At 46.2% G+C, this 19,447-nt stretch overlaps 1 protein-coding gene across 1 annotated transcript in view; it reads right to left on the bottom strand.

Moving 5' to 3' along the window:
* The window catches only part of LOC105480262 (trafficking kinesin protein 1), a 213,005-nt gene extending 193,791 nt beyond the window's left edge, over positions 1-19,214 (bottom strand). The window contains exon 1 of the mRNA XM_024792456.2: positions 18,866-19,214. The gene's annotated coding sequence lies outside the window, so the exon portion shown is untranslated. The remainder of the gene's footprint in view (positions 1-18,865) is intronic.
* Positions 19,215-19,447: the final 233 nt, after the last annotated feature.

The raw sequence follows: 19,447 nt of genomic DNA, 5'->3' as shown, positions 1-19,447 counted from the left end.
GGCCAGCAGCTTTGCAGGGAGGGAACTAATCTCAGATTGTTGAGGTGAGCAAGAGTGATAATGATGAGCCTTAGATCAGCTGTTTAATCTTTTTATACTCTCCCTGGTCTCTGAAATTCTGATCTTTACTCTGGGGACATGTTATTATCCATGTCGTGAGGAAACCAGAAACGCGCCTCAGAGAGACCCACTCTAAAAAGGATCATTCTTAAAACAGTAAAATTCAAAAGAGGCACTGCATCCAGACACAGCCTAAGCAAATTTTACAACACATACACTGAGGAAGTGTTATCAAATCACCTGAAGAATGTTCAGAAAACTATTTTTTTGAGACAAGGTCTCGCTCTATCCCCTGAGCTGGAAGGCAGTAGCACAATCATGGCTCACCGTAACCTCAAACTCCTGGGCTCAAGTGATTCTCCTCCCTCAGCCTCCAGAGTAGCTAGGACTACAGGCACACACCACCATGCCTGGCTAACTTTTTATTTTTTGTGGAGATGGGGGTCTCGCTATGTTGCTATCAAGCTATCCTCCTGCCTCAGCCTCCCGAAGTGCTGGGATTATAGGCATGAGCCACCATGCCCAGTCAAGAATCTTCAGAAAACTTTCAATTTTGAAAATTCAAGGCCAGGCCGGAGGCTCACACCTGTAATTCCAGCACTTTGGGAGGTCAAGGCGGGCGGATCACAAGATGAGGAGTTCAAGACCAGCCTGGCCAATAGGGTGAAACCCCATCTCTACTAAAAATCAAAAAAAGTTAGCCGGGCATGGTGGCACACGCCTGTAATCCCACCTACTTGGGAGGCTGAGGCAGAAGAACTGCTTGAATCCGGGAGGCGGAGGTTGCAGTGAGCCGAGATCACGCCACTGCACTCCAACCTGGGTGACAGAGCAAGACTCCGTCTCAAAAAAAAAAATGCAGGCCGGGCGCGGTGGCTCAAGCCTGTAATCCCAGCACTTTGGGAGGCCGAGGTGGGCGGATCACAAGGTCAGGAGATCGAGACCACAGTGAAACCCCGTCTCTACTAAAAATACAAAAAATTAGCCGGGCGCGGTGGCGGGCGCCTGTAGTCCCAGCTACTCAGGAGGCTGAGGCAGGAGAATGGCGGGAACCCGGGAGGCGGAGCTTGCAGTGAGCCGAGATCGCGCCACTGCACTCCAGCCTGGGCAACAGCGTGAGACTCCGTCTCAAAAAAAAAAAAAAAAAAAAAAAATGCAAATAGCTGAGGTTAACAATCACTAAGTATCACTGACACTGTGCTCTGAACACATCGTTCCTTTTTCTCTTTGTACTCTGTTCAATAGTTACACCATGCTCATTGATTTGGGATGAAGTTTGAGGTTTGCCTTCTTACTTCTGCCGATTAAAGTAATTTCTCAGCTACAAAAGAACAGAACATTCTCATTCTTCTTCATCCACTACTTCTAGCTTGAGATGAAGATGCTTTCACCTAGTTAAAGGGCAAAACTTTAACCCAAGCAGTCCCTACTAACTTCCTGACCAAGTTACATATATATATATACTTCCTTTTTTTTTGAGATGGAGTCTCCCTCTGTCACCAGGCTGCAGTGCAGTGGTGCAATCTTGGCTTAATGCAACTTCCATCTCCCAGGTTCAAGCAATTCTCCTGCCTCAGCCTCCCAAGTAGCTGGGATTACAGGCACACGTCACCAAACCCGGCCCATCTTTGTATTTTTAGTAGTGATGGGGTTTCATCATGTTGGGCAGGCTGGTCTTGAACTCCTGACCTCAAGTGATCCACCCACCTCGGCCTCCCAAAGTGTTGGGATTACAGACGTGAGTTACCACGCCCGGCCGTGTGTGTGTGTGTGTGTGTGTGTGTGTGTGTGTGTGTATATACACACAAATATATACACTTATTTTTTTTTTAGAGACAGGGTCTCGCTTTGTTTCACAGGCTGGAGTACAGCGGTGAGATCACAGCTCACTGCTGCCTTGCGCTCCTGGACTCAAAAGGGATCCTACCACCTCAGTCTCCCAATGTTGCCCATGCTGGTCTGGAACTTCTGGCCTCAAGCTATCCTCCTGTCTCAGCCTCCCAAAGTGCTGGGATTATAGGTGTGAACCACCACACCCAGCCAACAATAATTTTTAACCCCAGGATTTTAAAATTATGTATATGGGCCGGGCGCGGTGGCTCAAGCCTGTAATCCCAGCACTTTGGGAGGCCGAGACGGGCGGATCACGACGTCAGGAGTTCGAGACCATCCTGGCTAACACGGTGAAACCCCGTCTCTACTAAAAAATACAAAAAACTAGCCGGGTGAGGTGGTGGGCGCCTGTAGTCCCAGCTACTCGGGAGGCTGAGGCAGGAGAATGGCGTAAAAACCCGGGAGGCGGAGCTTGCAATGAGCTGAGATCCGGCCACTGCACTCCAGCCTGGGCAACACAGCAAGACTCCGTCTCAAAAAAAAATAAAATAAAATAAAATAAAATAAAATTATGTATATGTTTTCTGACTTAAAAAATTCCGTTTAGATGTCTGTGAGATCTCAGCATCACCCTCGCCTCTTCTCTCCCCTGGCTCCTCCTGTCCCTCTATCCCTCAGAGCACATCACATCCTTCCACTCCCTTGAAATGCCACCTTCTACCATCCTCCTCTTCCCACCTATCCCAGTGAAAACCCTCTCTACCATCCCTGCTTCCAATCCTGCCTCCCATACTCTGGCTCTCCACGCAGCAGCTGTGGTTTCATTTAAAAAATCAATCAGGGCCAGTTGCAGTGGCTTACACCTGTAATCACAGCACTTTGGGAGGCCGAGGCAGGTGGATCACTTGAGGCCAGGAGTTTGAGACCAGCCTGGCCAACATGGCAAAACCTCATCTCTACTAAAAATACAAAAATTAGCCAGGCATGGTGGTGCGCACCTGTAATCCCAGCTACTAAGGAGGCTGAAACATGAGAATCACTTGAACCAGAGAGGCAGAGGTTGCAGTGAGCTAAGATCACACCACAGCACTCCAGCCTGGCCAACAGAGTGAGACTCTATCTCCAAAAAAAAAAAAAAAAAAAAAAAGTGTATCAGGCTGGGCACATTGGCTCATACCTGTAATCCCAGCACTTAGGGAAGACAAGGAGGGAGGATGGCTTGAGCCCAGGAGTTCGAGACTAGCCTGGGCAACATAGTGAGACCCCATATCTACCAAAAAACAAACAAAATTAGCCAGGCATGGTGGCATGCACCTGCAGTCCCAGCTGTGGGAAGGGCTGAGGTGGGAGGATCACTTGAGCCCAGGAGGTTGATGCTCCCATGAGCTGAGACTGCACCACTGCATGCCAGCCTGAGTGACACAGCAAGACACTGTGATATGCTTTGGATCTCTGTCCCCGCCCAAATCTCATGTGAATTGTAATCCCCAATGCTGGAGGTGGGCCTGGTGGGAGGTGACTGGATCATGGGGGTGGTTTCTTATGGTTTAACACCATCCCCCTTGGTACTGTTTAAAAGTGTGTAGCACCTCTACCTTTTCTCTTCCTCCCGCTCCAGCCAAGTGAAGTGCTGGCTCCCCCCTTGCCTTCCACCATGATTGTAAGTTTCCTGAGGCCTCCCCAGAAGCCAAGTAGATGCCAACATCATGCTTCCTGTGCAGCCTGCAGAACCATGAGCCAATCAAACCTCTTTTCTTTATAAATTACCCAATCTCAGGTATTTCTTTATAGCCATGTGAGAACAGACTAATATACCGTCTCATAAATAAATAATCTAAAAATCAATCAATTCTTGTCACTCCCCTGCAGCTTCCTCCATATTCAGAATCCTCCAGTAGTTCCCAATCATATGCAGATTAAAATACACTCCTTACAGCAGCCAGCAGGCCAGTGGATGCAGCCCTCCCCTGACTATCTCCTGGCTTCATCCCCGTCCACTTTCCCCAGGGGCCCCTGCACTGCAGCCACACTGGCCTTCTCACCAAGGCCTCTGCACTTGCTGTTTGCTCTGCCTGGGAAGCTTTTCCTCCATATGTTCCCATGGCACAATCCCCAGTCAATCTCTGCTCACCTATAACCTCCCTAAAGACATGTCTGCTGCCACCTCATTCTCTCCCCTAGTCACTACCTGGTATCATATCCTACATCTATTACTACATTGGGAATCTTTGGTCTGCCCCCAGACCGGGACTGTCTCATTTCCTGTCATAACTCAACGCCTGGCCTAGGGAAACCACACAGCTCACACTTAGCAATCATTGATCTAAGTGGGTCTCCAGCTCCCCGTTCTGCCAGGAATCCCCTGACTCTAATCAAAGGTGATTCTTACCTGCTGAAGACCTGTGAAATCAGAGCAAACCATATATTTCTGGAATAAACATAAACCACTCAGCAACTGAGTGGGAGCAGCATGTAAACACGCGGCCCACCGCCTGGTGTTCCAGCACCTGCATCGGCTAGTTTGTAAGAACAGAGGCTGTGGCCGGGGGCGGTGGCTCACCCCTGTAATCCCAGCACTTTGGGAGGCTGAGGCAGGTGGATCACCTGAGGTCAGGAGTTCGAGACCAGCCTGGCCAACATGATGAAACCCCGTCTCTACTAAAAATACAAAAAATCAGCTGGGCGTGATAGCAGGCATCTATAATCCCAGCTACTCAGGAGGCTAAGGCAGGAGAATCACTTGAACTCGGGAGGCAGAGGTTACAGTGAGCCGAGATCGTACCACTGCACTACAACCTGGGCAACGAGAGCAAAACTCCCATCTCAAAAAGAAAAAAAACAACAACAGAGTCTGCCATTGAGAGAAAAGGCTTCCTACTTGATGATTCCCCTTAACATAAAATTAGAGAAATGAAAAATGGTTGTTCCTGGTTTTCTTTCCCAGTCTCTGAATTTGCAGGGAAATAAACATATTAATAAATAATTAGTTACCCATATCAGTACCTCTATTCTCATACTGGCCTCACTGTATAGTTTAGGTTTGGGGTTTTTTAAAAAATATTTTCTACAACTAAATAATGTTTAAAATACAAAAGTACTTTTCTAAAATAGATATATTTACTTTATTTTGAAGAAAAATGCCTGGATTATAAAAGCTTTTCTAAAAATGTACTTCTGACAGTTGTGGCCATTATTAGAGTAAGATATGCCACAAATGTATGCACATATTATCTCATTATTTTTGAAATAAAAATATGATGAGGTAATTAATTTTGTGCTTAGCTATAAAATTAGTGTAAATATATCAAAATATCAGAAATTTGAAAGAAACAGTAGGAAACATCTATAATGAAGGTTGCACCATTCTGAGATTTTATTGAAGAGTATACATTGAGGTTATATTCACATAAGGGCCCATTTCCTGTAGAAAGTCAGTCTACCAGAGCAGTTATTTAAGTAAATTTGATAATGAGTATACCCTGTAACTCCAAGCCAAGACATGGGTTACTATAAACACAAGGGGAGACAGAGGGTCTACACGTGGAAGCTTACTGACAAAAGTTGATCACTGGCCAGGAGCGGTGGCTCACACTTGTAATCCCAGCACTTTGGGAGGTCAAGGCAGGCAGATCACCTGAGGTTGGGAGTTCGAGACTAGCCTGGCCAACATGGTGAAACTCCATCTCTACTAAAAATGCAAAAATTAGCCGGGCATGGTGGCACGTGCCTGTAGTCCCAGCAACTCAGGAGGCTGAGGCAGGAGAATCGCTTGACCTTGGGAGGCAGAGGTTGCAGTGAGCTGAGATCACACCACTGCACTCCAGCCTGGGCAACACAGTTAGACTCTGTCTCAAAGAAAAGAAAAAGAAAAAAAAGATAGATCACTGGACCACTGATCTCTTTGATCACTTCATCACTGAGACCCAGGACAACAGCTGCAGAAGAAGTGATTAACCAAACAAACAACACACAAATTGGTGTGTAAAAATAATCAGTGCCCTGGCTAGCTTATCAGTCAACTGGGGTAAAAGTGGTCCTGTATAAAAACAACCACTGTGCCAGAAGAGTGAAGAGGACAGCAAGCTAACCACGCAATTCAGAACAGGCTCTTGTCAAAAAAAATCTCTAGTATATGATTACCCTGAGACTTGCCCACATTTCTTATACCTTCCATGCAATGCTAAGGCTCACTTTTAATCTAAAATTGGCAAACTTTCTTCATGTGCCTCTGAGTCCTCTTCTAGTTCCACAAAGGATTAAATAAAAAGGGCCTCAAAGGATAAAAGAAGGAGGGAGGGACGGAGGGAGAGACAGGGAGAATGAGAATACAGAAAAATAGAAAGAGGAGAGCAAGAAAGAGACAGAGGGAGAAAGAGAAAGAAAGGGAGAAAGAAGAGAAAGAAAGAACAAACAGCAGAGAGAGAAACAGAGACAGGAAGAAAGAAAAGAAAAAAGCTCACGGGAAAAAAATAGTGATGTGCTTCATGGAAAAGCTATTTGTTAAAGAGTCCCTCTTTTTTCTGTGTACTGTATCATGCCATATGTGGGAAGTGAACAAGGCTGGAACTCCGCCTAAGAACATCTGCCACGGACTTTAAAAGCCCTAATAATAGCACAGCTGGTGTCCCCAGCCTAATGAGCTCACCACCCACGTGACTGCTCCTTCTCCAGCAGCTTCTCCAGAGAGAGAAGGAGGCCAGCAAGAGAAGCAGTCCTCGCCCCCGCCCTCCCCCACATTCATGCTTTATTTCCTCCACTGCGTTCATTCTCCCCTTCCAGAAACCACCCCCTCCCATTTTCTTGAGCTAAGTTACTCTGTTCCAGCAGTTCCTTTGAACACACACATTCTTCTTTTTTCCTTTCCCTCTCCCTTTGAACAGACACATTCTTAACATGAAAGGCAAATGCCAGAAATAAAAGATGGGGACATCACTACAGATCTTATGGACACTGAAAGAGTAATAATTGGGCCAATTAATTGAGCAGCTTAAAGTGGATAAAGCCCTAAAATACACAACTTATCAAAATTAGTGTAAGAAGATAAAAATCACACTATATCTATTTTTAAAATGGAATTCCAAATGAAAAACTTTCTACACCACAACAAAAGGCCAGCGTGCCCCAGCGTGCCTCGTTGCCAGGTCCGAGGTACAGGCGCCTCCAGGAGCCCTGATCTGGGAAGTTATGCCTGACAGGAAGACTGTCCAAGGCATATTGCTAGGAGGAAACCAAGCACAGCAGAAAGCGGGGTAGGGAGGATGTAAACAAAGAAGTGAGGTTTTTACAAGGTTGGGAAGTTTTAACCCCCTCTGGTATAATCTTTTGAAACTAATTCCCATCACAATATACTTTTAAAAGCTCTCTAGCATTTTAAGAAACGGCACCTTAGCATCAAGAAGAGAAAGAATTTCAGCTTCTAAGGGGAAGCCTAGCAGAAAGTAACAAGAGGAGACTCATGTTGGCACTGATGTGGTATCCACAGCAATTGGAAAAGAAGCTGAAAAATCTGGGATCTCTCACTCTCAGTCCAGGGCAACACATCCTGACAGCCAGGAAGAGTCAAATGGCTACAGTAAGACACTTGGGGTTTATTCACCTGAAAAAGACAAAGAACGCCACATTTCAAAACTCAGGCTTGGTAACACAATAGCATGGGTGTGTATGCAAGCATGAAGTACTGAAGCTAACAAATTACTAGATTCTATCCCTGTCTAGCAAGTATTTATTGCAATAGCAATCATATGATTAGCTGAAAGTGGGCAATCATTAACTTCATCTGCTGTTAAATAGTTACACACAAAAACATGGTGCTTTATATCTTGTTAGTATCATGAATAAGTTGTGTAACCCTTGACAGTGTTCTGTTTTGATTTAAAATACCAATGCTATTGCTGCCATAAGTTAAACGCAGCAAAATTACAAAACTTCGAAGATAATTACGGTATTTTAAGGACTATCATGAATACTTTTATACAACTGCGATGTTTACAAGGCTAAGCCAGCATCTCTTCTGAAAAAGAACCAAATGATACAACTAGAAATATCTGCATACCTACTATGTATAAACAACCCCAAAAGACATTTTAGCTTTTATCTCACTTGGCCTCTCACAGCACAGTGACCCTGTGAACCCTACCCTTCACCAAAAGAACACTCCCTCCCGCAGCACTTCTGGTCTTCTCCCAATCTCTAGTCACTACCCCTCTGTGAGTTCTCCAACACATGGATATCACTACTGTCTACACAAGAATGGTCCCCAAACCCTTGCCTCAAACTCCTATCCCTCTTCGAAGTGTCAGGCCCAGATGTCCCACTGCCCTAAACATCTCCACTTAGAAATCTCAGGAGTGGCCGGTCACGGTGGCTCACACCTATAATCCCAGCACTTTGGGGAGCCAAGGTGGGCGAATCACCTGAGGTCAGGAATTCGAGACCAGCCTGGCCAACATGGTAAAACCCCATCTCTACTAAAAATACAAAAATTAGCCAGGCGTGGTGGCGGTCACCTGTAATCCCCAGATACTTGGGAGGCTGAGACAGGAGAATTGCTTGAACTCGGGAGACAGAAGTTGCAATGAGCTGAGATTGTGCCACTGCACTCCAGCCTGGGTGACAGAGCGAGATTCCATCTCAAAAAAAAAAAACAAACCTCACAAGCACATCAAACTCCGCACATTCAAAACAAGACCCTCCAAGTCCTTACCACTGGAACAACTGATTAATGGTAGTCCAACTCGGGAACCTCAGCCTTATCCTTCACTCTGCCCGCCCCCTTACCCTACCACCCTCTCTTCAACAAGCAAGGCCTACCTCCTAAACATCCACCCACACTATCACTCACTAACCCCCACCCTCTCTCACCTTCAGTACAGCCAGAGCTTCCATTTGGGTCTCAGTCATCATGGAGGTAAGATAAGGCCTAGGATCACATGGTCTAGGACACATTTACCAAGGTAAAGCCAGCTGCCACTCCTAATGCCACCCAACCCTGCCATGGGTCTTCTCTTTGGAAAATCTACAAACTGCTTCCCTTTCCACCCTAGTGACCAAATGTGGATGCAACTTGAATTTGCGAGGGAAATTCTCAAACTTGCTTGTGATGATCAATCTGCCATGCTGCCTTCTGCCAAACAGAGAATTCAGTACACTGTAAAGAACAAAAACTGGATTATAAGATAGCCAAACTCCCAGGAATACTTTCTTTTTATTTTTTTATTTTATTTTATTTTATTTATTTATTTTTTATTATACTTTAAGTTCTAGGGTACATGTGCACAACATGCAGGTTTGTTACATTTTTTTTTTTTTTTTTTTTTTTGAGACGGAGTCTCACTCTGTCGCCCAGGCTGGAGTGCAGTGGCCGGATCTCGGCTCACTGCAAGCTCCGCCTCCCGGGTTCACGCCATTCTCCTGCCTCAGCCTCCCGAGTAGCTGGGACTACAGGCGCCCGCCACCTCGCCCGGCTAGTTTTTTGTACTTTTTTAGTAGAGACGGGGTTTCACCGTGTTAGCCAGGATGGTCTCGATCTCCCGACATCGTGATCCGCCCGTCTCGGCCTCCCAAAGTGCTGGGATTACAGGCTTGAGCCACCGCGCCCGGCCACATTTTTTTTTTTTTTGAGATGGAGTCTCGCTCTGTTGCCCAGGCTGGAGTACAATGGCACAATCTCGGCCCACTGCAAGCTCTGCCTCCTGGATTCACCTATTCTTCTGCCTCAGCCTCCCGAGTAGCTGGGACTAGAGGCGCCCGCCACCATGCCCGGCTAATTTTTTGTCTTTTTAGTGGAGTCGGGGTTTCACCGTGTTAGTCAGGATGGTCTCGATCTCCTGACCTCGTGATCTGCCCACCTCAGCCTCCCAAAGTGCTAGGATTACAGGCGTGAGCCACCACACCCAGCCAGCAATATTTATTTTCTTTATTCCTTTCCATGAGTATCACTTCTACTATAACATCAAGAGACTTAGCCCAGCTAAAAGTTTTGCAAGTTAACACTCAATTGTTGTGAAAACATTCATCTTGTACTAAAGCTTTTTTTTTTTTTTTGACAGGGTCTCCTTCCGTTGCCTAGGCTGGAGTGCAATGGTGTAATCACGGCTCACTGCAACCTCTGGCTCCCGGGCTCAAGCGATCCTTCTGTTTCAACTTCCCAGATAGCTGGGACTACTGGGGCACACCACCATGCCCAGATAATTTTAGTACTTTTTGTAGAGATGGGGTTTCACCATATTGCCCAGGCTGGTCTCCAATTCCTGGGCTCAAGCAATCCACCCACCCTGGCCTCCCAAAGTGCTGGCATTACAGGCGTGAGCTGCTACACCCGGTCAGTAATTTAACAAGACTAACTACTTTCCTATCTTTCAAATACAGTATAAAACATCTACTGCACCAGTCAATATTTTAGTCTATTTTGCCAATGATTTGCCTGTTACACCTTTTATCCGCTGCTGTAATAATAACAATCTGCTTGTCTTCTCAAATAGAAAGATGTTTTCCCAAATATATAACACCAAACTATGTTTCTCCCACAAGAGATCTTTGGAATGTCTTGATATTCAAATCCAAAGGGATTCTTCTAATGCCTTGGGACCACTGCAAAATTAACCCTTTCTCCTCAAAGTCAAAGCAGGGAAGGTAGTTGTCAAGTGAGCAAAAACCATAGCTCACATCAATGCTTTAGGCCATGGGGGCTATTCCTGTTACTGTCATACAGATGAAGTCCAGCGCACACCCCACCCTTGAGGTGTGGCACAGAACACCCGTTCCAAACTATTTTTGGATGAATGGATCATAAGGAGTTCGGTAAAAACAATAATTATGGCTAACACAAATGCTTCCTCTCAGCCAAACATATGTATAAGTTCACATAATCCTCTTAATAACTGTATGAGGGCCAGGCACAGTGGCTCACACCTGTAATCCCAGCACTTTGTGAGGCCAAGGTAGGTGGATAACCTGACGTCAGGAGTTCAAGAACAGCCTGGCCAACATGGTGAAACTCCGCCTCTACTAAAAATACAACACTTAGCCAGGTGTAGTGGCACACGCCTGTAATCCCAGCTACTTAGGAGGCTGAGGCAGGAGAACTGCTTGAATCCGGGATACGGAGGCTGCAGTGAGCCAAGATCGTGCCACTGCACTTCAGCCTGGGCAACAGAGCAAGACTCCATTTCAAACAAATAATAACTGTATGAAGTTATCATATAAGGTAATGATTCCAAAGCTGCCTGTCAAACAGGAGTCGCTGGGTTCCACACACCTAAGCACCAATCTTACACAGAAAAAAAAGACATGGCTTCAAACACATCAATGGTGTGCTACATTGTATCTACACTGTTAAATCTGAAGGTTTTTACTTTTTAACTAATGAATGAAAACAAAGCTACATCCCACTCAGGTACATAAATCAATTGTACAACTGTACAATTCCCATAGTATTCTGCATTTTATTTAAAACATATTCTAGATGCAAAGGTTGAAATGAAATGCTCACTGTCTAGGTAACGCTTTTATTCTCCACTATGAAAGCCAGTAAACCAATTGTCTCGGAAATGCTGCACCCAAATGTAACACTCAGAGAGACAGCACCAGTGAGTCATACACATAACAAATTGCTCATTTTCTTCCTCCCCACCTTTCCTCTAAATCATTATAATGCTACTCCTGAATCATAGGTTTGGTTTTTTGTTTGTTTTGCATTTTTAATTCTCCAGTATAAAGCTTGCCAATTCCAACTTTGTAACATGACAAGAATCTGTCCTGTTAGTTTAAGTAAACCTCCAATTTTCTTCCCAGGTTTGAAATTCTGCAGTGCAGGCAAGGTCCACACCTCTGGATCTCCCACTAAATAAAAACTGCTCCTTGATACTATAACTGTCTTGCTAGATCTCTTTTTTTTTTTTTTTTTTTTTTTTTTTGAGACGGAGTCTCGCTCTGTCGCCCAGGCTGGAGTGCAGTGGCGCGATCTCGGCTCACTGCAAGCTCCGCCTCCCGGGTTCACGCCATTCTCCTGCCTCAGCCTCCCGAGTAGCTGGGACTACAGGCGCCCACAACCTCGCCCGGCTAATTTTTTTTGTATTTTTAGTAGAGACGGGGTTTCACCGTGGTCTCGATCTCCTGACCTTGTGATCCGCCCGCCTCGGCCTCCCAAAGTGCTGGGATTACAGGCATGAGCCACCGCGCCCGGCAACTAGATCTCTTAAGATATCAGATTACCAAACTCCCTAACTGGAAGTCCAACAGGCAAATCAAGTTTACTGTGGGGGCCCCATATTCAGAATCACAAGATGTAGCATACTGTTTTACTGAGTTATCCTTGTTCTTCCGGAAGTCTCATATACCAAATCCAAAGAAGAATGAACACTTGGAAAACTTAACTTTTATTAAAGCCGAACATATGTCTTATGACCCAATGATCTACTCCTGAGCATATCCCCGAGAGAAACGAGTACTTATATACTTAGTTCATAGCAGTTTTATCCATGATAGTCCCCACTGGAAAAAAACCAAATGTCCATCAACAGATAAATGCATGAACAAATCATGATATAACCATAAAATGGAATCCTATTCCACACTAAAAAGGAATGAAGCACTAGTACATGCAACAAACAGATGAACATTGCAGACAAAACACTGAGCAAGACCAGACACAAAAGTACACATTATATGACTCCATTTACATGAAGTCCAAAACAGGCACAATCATCCTATGGTAATAGTGGTCACAAGAGTGGTTATCTACGAGGAGTTACTGGCAGTACAAGTGGTATATGTAAGTAAAATTAATGGAGCTAAGATAATTAAAGGTTCAATGTGTAAAAAATTAAAGGTTCTAGTTAACTTGTCAACCTTAGATGGTAATGCAACATGATATAAAATATTTGTTCCACAGAACACAGCAGCAACCAAAAGTCAGGCAGAAACCGAGAGAGACAGGATCTCCCTCTCGTGAGCACTGTCCTCTTCCCACTGCTATTCTCCAGCCAGAACAGGGCCACCTGGTTCTACCATGAATCTGGACCATCAGTCCCTTTGCCATGAACAGCTGAGCTGTCTTCAGTCACTCTCTCCCTGACTTTCTCATCACACTGAGGACAATCAATTCTTCTGGAGGTCAAAGGAATTTGTCTTCCCCACTCTTCAAGAAATATTTCCCAATGGACCTCAGACAAACATAAATTCAAGGGTAGTTTCTGCTCTCATTGTTTACCTGCTCCCCAAGGTCCAAATTCCTTACTCAATAATACAGGTGAGGCCAAACCACTTCTAACATTATAGGGAGACATTTTATCTTTGGTCACATCTCGAATCTCAAGCTGGAAATTATTTGATAGAAACCTATAAGAAAAGGAGGCAGCCTACACTAGAGGCTGTGTATCTAGAGTAGGTTGTATCATATCTGTTCCACATTTTGCAAAACTTAAAAACTGAGAGCTTACAGAATGTTAGCATTAAAAAAATCCAGACCCACAGCACATGTTGTTTATGTTAAAGAACTGCCTGGCCAGGTACAGTGGTTCATGCTTGTAATCCCCATACTTTGGGAGGCCAGGCAGAAAGATCGCTTGAGGTTAAGGCAGCCTGGGCAACATAGCAAGACCTCATCTTTACAAAAAAATTTAAGAAAAGAAAAGAAAATCAGCCAGGTGTGGCAGCACGCATGCTACTTGGGAAGCCAAAGCAGAAAAATGGCTTGAGTCCAGGAGTTCAAGGTTACAGTGAGCTATGATCATGCCACTGCACTTCAGCCCAGGCAACAAACGGAGATTCTATCCCTAATAAAAGAATTTTTTTATTGGACCAAAACAACCAGAGGAACTGATGGACAACTTCTAAAATCCCATGGTTCTCCATATGCATAAATGTTTTATCCCTGTAATCCTGGAGAGAGACAAAAAAAAGTGAGATCCTATATTCCTATTCTAATTAATATGCTTTTTTCTTTCTTTCTTTCTTTCTTTTTTTTTTTAATACTCTGTTGCCAGGCTGGAGTGCAGTGGTGCAATCTTGGCTCAATGCAACCTCCCCTTCCCAGGTTCAAGCGATTCTCCTTCCTCAGCCTCCCAAGTAGCTGGGATTACAGGCGTCCGCCACCATGCCTGGCTAATTTTTGTATTTTTAATAGAGATGGGGTTTCACCATGTTGACCAGGATGGTCTTGATCTCCTGACCTCGCGATCCACCCACTTCAGCCTCCCAAAGTGTTGGGATTATAGGCATGAGCCACCATGCTCGGCCATTAATATGCATTTTTTTAAGTGACATAAATCAACCTGCATCTATGTAATGGAAGATAGGATTTGCTAATAGTTCATCTGTATTGACATAAATTAGTAGACAGTGACATCTTTTAATCAACATAATCATGTTATCTAGTAACTAATTCTAGTCATTAAGGAGGAATGCAGTAAGTGCTCTGAATAGTATGCTAAAGAGATACTTTTCAGAAAATGTTAAGCCACTTAGTCCACAAGTTCAGTTATTTTCACTTACTTCTTAAAAGAAAAAAAAAAGATTTTTAAAGTCACCTGAGTACCCACAGCATGGTCTTATTTAACATTCAAATGTGGATAACTTATACTGTGATGGAGCATCCTTGTCGATGTTAGTACAAAATCCATTTCCTCTAGATAGATTATCCTCTGCTTCTGAATGTCCTGGAACTAGAAGAGACCCTAGAAATAATCCAGCTCCACAATTCCCAAACTGGGATTATGCTGGGGAGTCCCCAGAACCTCAGGGAAAACAAGGTACATTTTCCTTAAGAGCACTTTTTGACTCAGACAGCTTTTTTTTTTTTTTTTTGGTGGGGTCTCACTCTGTCACCTAGGCTAGAGTACAATGGTGCAATAATGGCTCACTGCAGCCTCAACCTCCTGGGCTCAAGATTCTCCCACCGCAGCCTCCCTAGTAGCTGGAACTACAGGTGCACATCACCACACCTGGCTAATTTTTTCTTTTTTTTTTCTTTCCTTTTTCTTTTTTTTTTTTTTTTTTTTTTTTTTTTGTAACCATGAGGTCTCACTATGTTGCCCAGGCTGGTCTCAAACTCCTGGGCTCAAGTGATCCTCCCACCTCAGCATTCTAGGAAGGGCTATTCCCAGATTCACACCTGTTACATAGCAAGAACCTGTCTCTATTAAAAAAAAAAAAAAAAAGTTTAAGGAAGTCCAAACAGGCTGTCTATAAGCACACTGCCTATGAGTTAGCCCTGCTCTGAAAGGAACAGTACTGTAAAATAAAAATAATAAATTTTGAAAACAAAAGAAGAAGTCCAAACAAGGATTTCAAGAGCTCCCCTCCCATCCCATTCCACCCTGTTCCACCTCAGGTGCGCTATTAACAATAATAATTAAATAAATTTCTCACTATAATGAATAATACTACACAGCCTTTCATAAAATGCCTATCAAAGCCTTTAAGCAGCTAAACATCATTGGTATTCTAAGTAACTCAGGAGACATCTAGTTTTATGCATATGTAATTATTTACTGTCTCTTCACTAAAACTGCACTTTTCAACACTGCAAGTGGCCTCCATTTAGATACATCTAAGAAGACAAGTCAGAATAGGGAATATTTGTTTGAAAAGAAGGGGGGAAAAGGAGGTGAGAAGCCAGAAGACCCATTCATTCAACAGTGTATCTGTCTAACAACAGTGTATCTCTATCCAAGAATAAAATAAAACCTAAGAACCCACATAAGCCCTTGGGTTCTATCTCCATCTTTTAAAAACAGCATCCTCTTGTCTTCCCCTACAAAAATCACAGTGCATGCCAAATATAGATAAGTTAAATAAATCTGAGTCCATTTTCTCTTTTTTTGTTGTTTTGTTTTTGAGACAAGAGTCTTACTCTGTCGCCCAGGCTGGAGTGCAATGGCGCAATCTCGGCCCACTGCAACCTCCACCTCCCAGGTTCGAGCAATTCTCCTGCCTCTGCCTCCCATGTAGCTGGGATTACAGACACATGCCGCCATGCCCGGCTAATTTTTTGTATTTTAGTAGAGACAGGGCTTCATCGTGTTGCCCAGGCTGGTCTTGAACTCCTGAGCTCAGGCAATCCACCTGCCTAGGCCTCCCAAAGTGCTAGAATTACAGGCGTGAGCCACCACAGCCGGTGATCAGAGTCCATTTTTTCATGGTAACTTTATTTTCAAGTTTATCAAACTTCCCAACCATACAGTGTTAAACTCTGGCATGCACAAAAGGCTTTACTGAAAATCTGCAACCCTCAGTGAGTTTAAATGACTGTACGCCCTCCAACGCCTTTCTTACTTAAGCCCCAAAGGGTAAAAAAAGAACTGTCCCTTGTAGAAAAACTGGCCACCTATCTGCTTACTCTCCTTGGCTCTCTTATGAGCTATATGGTGCAACAGAACAATCACATCTATAAAAACTCCGACAGCTGATGAAGAGGAGACTGCCCAAGGTCTGTTTTCTACCTTGGGAGCACGAAGTCAAGATGGGGAACCCAGATGGTTAATTCAAGAATCATCAAACAATTACAGAGGCCTACTATATACAAGGTCAGAGGCAGGGACTCAGAATGCAACGACAGGGACCAGAAGTGGTGGCTCGCGCCTGTAATCCCAGCACTTTGGGAGGTCATGGCCAGCAGATCCCTCGAGGCCAAGAGTTTGAGACCAGCCTGGCCAACATGGTGAAACCCCGTCTCTACTAAAAATACAAAAATTAGCTGGGCGTGGTGGCAGGTGCCTGTAATCCCAGCTACTCGGGAGGCTGAGGCTAGAGAATCGCTTGAACCGGGGAGGTGGAGGCCACAGTGAGCCAAGATCACACCACTGCACTCTAGCCTGGGTGACAGAGCAACACTCCGTCTCAAAGAATAAAAAAAAAAAAAAAAAAAAACAGAATGCAATAGAATGCATGACAGGAACAAAGTCCACTTAAGACAGCAAAACTTAAGGTGTTGTTAATTTGGAAAGTGAAAGTTTAAGAACTCCATTCAATGTGAATAGTGCTCTATTATTTTGAAAGCCCTTTTATTTTTACGTTTTTTGTTTTTGTTTTTGAGATAGGGTCTTGGTCTGTCGCCCTGGCTGAAGTGCAGTGATGCGATCTTGGCTCAATGAAACCTCTGCCTCCCGGATTCAAGCTATTCTCCTGCCTCACCCTCCTGAGTAGCTGGGATTACAGGTGCCCATCATCATGCCCAGCTAATTTTTGTATTTTCAGTAGAGACGGGGGTTTCACCATGTTGGCCTGGCTGGTCTCGAACTCCTGACCTTAAGCGATCCACCTGCCTCAGCCTCCCAAAGTGCTGGGAATACATGCGTGAGTCACCACGCCCGGCCCAAAGCTCTTCTATATTACCTGATTTAACCCTCACAATAAACCTATAAAACAACAATTACTATTATATGCTTTATTATCCCTGTTGGGGCTCAAAAAGGTTACCAAATTACAAACCCAATCATGTTGGAATGAGACCTGAAAACTCTCCCATGTTATTCAGTCAAACTTTTACAGACAGACACTTCCATTTAAAACGTTGTCTCCCAGAGAGGGGAAGAGCAGGACAGAGAGGTTAAGTAAGGTCACACAGCCAATAAAGAGAGAGGAGTTGGAATTTCAGTCCAAGTTTCCCACTCCAAGACCAAAGAGAAGGAGAAGCAACACAGCCAGAGTGGAGACACCCTCAACCGAGCGCTGGGGATGGGAAACTGGTCCCTGGGGCATCAAACAGGAAACGGCTGGTGCTGGGGCCAAGCTGAAACCCAACTGTTGCCAAACTCGCAACCCTGAGACAAGGGCTTTAACCCGATTCAGCATCCCCCGGGCCCGGCTCAGCTCTCCAGCTGGCTTAGACTACACTGGCCTGGGAACCTCTACGACAAAGCTGAGGTCAAAGATCAAAGAGCAACCGAGTATGACCATTCCAAACCGAGAGACAAAAGGGAAGGCGCCATCTGTCACTCCAGGTCCAACTCTCCAAACCTACCAGTCAAGCTCCCAGCCCGTTGTCCCTTCACTCAATCTGGGGAGACCCTCCCCAGTGCAGACTGGCTCCAAGGCTAATCAGAGCTCAGTCTGAGCACCTTCCTCTTTGCTGCTCTTGTAGTTGGAAACTGGAAAGGACCCTGGAACTAGACTGCTTCCCTATGGTAACCTCCACTGCGCTTCCAGATAAACAAAAGACCCTCCAGAAAAGATTACCAGTCCCCAATACACACTCACAGATAGTATTGACAACGTTTACACATTTGAAGCAAATAAAGTTATAGTGAAGCGTATCAGAAAAAATATGTATCAGCGGTCCAACGACGAATACTTTGAAGGCTGTCAAAGCGGACGCTAATTTCAGTGTCTGAACAAGTGCAGCCAAGGGTTCTAAAACAGGGAAGCTTAACGGGGAGGGGGCACCCAGCGTCAGCCTCAAGAGCGGGTCAACTTTTAACATCTTTCCTAAAACACAACTTTGCAAAAGAAGAAACGATACAGTTCATTATATCTGTTTTTACCTGCAAGAGGTTGACCTTGGAGACTAGAAAAGAACTTTAAAAATCAAGTCAAGAAAGTGACAAAGTAAACTTGTTAACTCTGAGGATGCAAAGGAGGGCTCTAAAAGGCATCTTTCTGCTCTCTGACACGCTCAGATGATGTCATTTTCATCAAGTTTTGCGGGTGAGTGGGAATCGGGGTGCTGCCCGCGCTCTGGCCTGGCTCAGCTCCAGGCTCTTTGAAGGTCGCCTCACTGTCACCTCGGAGTGCCGGAGCGCGGAATCCAGGCCACGCGGCGTGGCCGACACGATGCCCTAGGGGCACTTTTCCGGGCTCCTAGGTCCTCCTGCAGGTGCGGCCGGCGCATTAGGAGGGCTGTCCCCGCAGGGTCCCGGCGCCCGGCCTCTCCCGCCGCCACTATCTCAAGCGGACACTCCCGGAACACCCGTGTCCTTCCCCATCCCCCGGGCCCGAGGCGCAGGGGGCGCGGGTGAGCGGAACCCTGGCTTACCCGCAAGAGGGGCGCGGAGCGCAACCCGGCAGCAGGCGCGGTCCCCGGGGGCCTCGGTGGGGGCTTCCTCCGCGTTGTTCTCGGCCCGGCCCCGGCCGCCCGGCTGCTCCGGTTCCCTCCGCTGCAGCCGGCCGGGCGGCACGGGGGCACTCGCGGTGGTTCCGCTCCGGCGCCGCCGCCTCCTACTGCCCGCCTGCAGCCCTGGCGCTCCTGGGCTCGGAGTCCGGGGTTCGGAGACGCGGGGGTCGTCGGGGCGTTCGAGACTCTCGGGGACGCTAAGGCTGCACTCGGGCTCTCCCGCGCGCGGCCCCGCGCCGGGGGACGCCTCGCTCGAGGCGCGAGGGCGTCAAAGGGTCGGGGCGCGCGGGGGCGGCGGCCGGGTGGGCCCCGGGGCGGCGGGCAGGGGCGCTGCTGCGGACGCGGGCACTGATGCGGGCGCCGCGGCGCGGCCTCTCGCCATGGCTCCCCGGCGAGCGGGCGGCTCGCACCTCCCCTCCGCGCTGCCGTCACCGCCCGACGCGCGCCGAGCCCTCCCCCTTCCCAGCCCCGCCCGCCGCCCCGCGCCGCCACCTGCGGGCCGCC

Source organism: Macaca nemestrina, chromosome 2, assembly GCF_043159975.1.
Source record: "Macaca nemestrina isolate mMacNem1 chromosome 2, mMacNem.hap1, whole genome shotgun sequence".
Lineage (NCBI taxonomy): Eukaryota > Metazoa > Chordata > Mammalia > Primates > Cercopithecidae > Macaca > Macaca nemestrina.
This window is presented reverse-complemented; position numbering and strand designations above follow the sequence as displayed.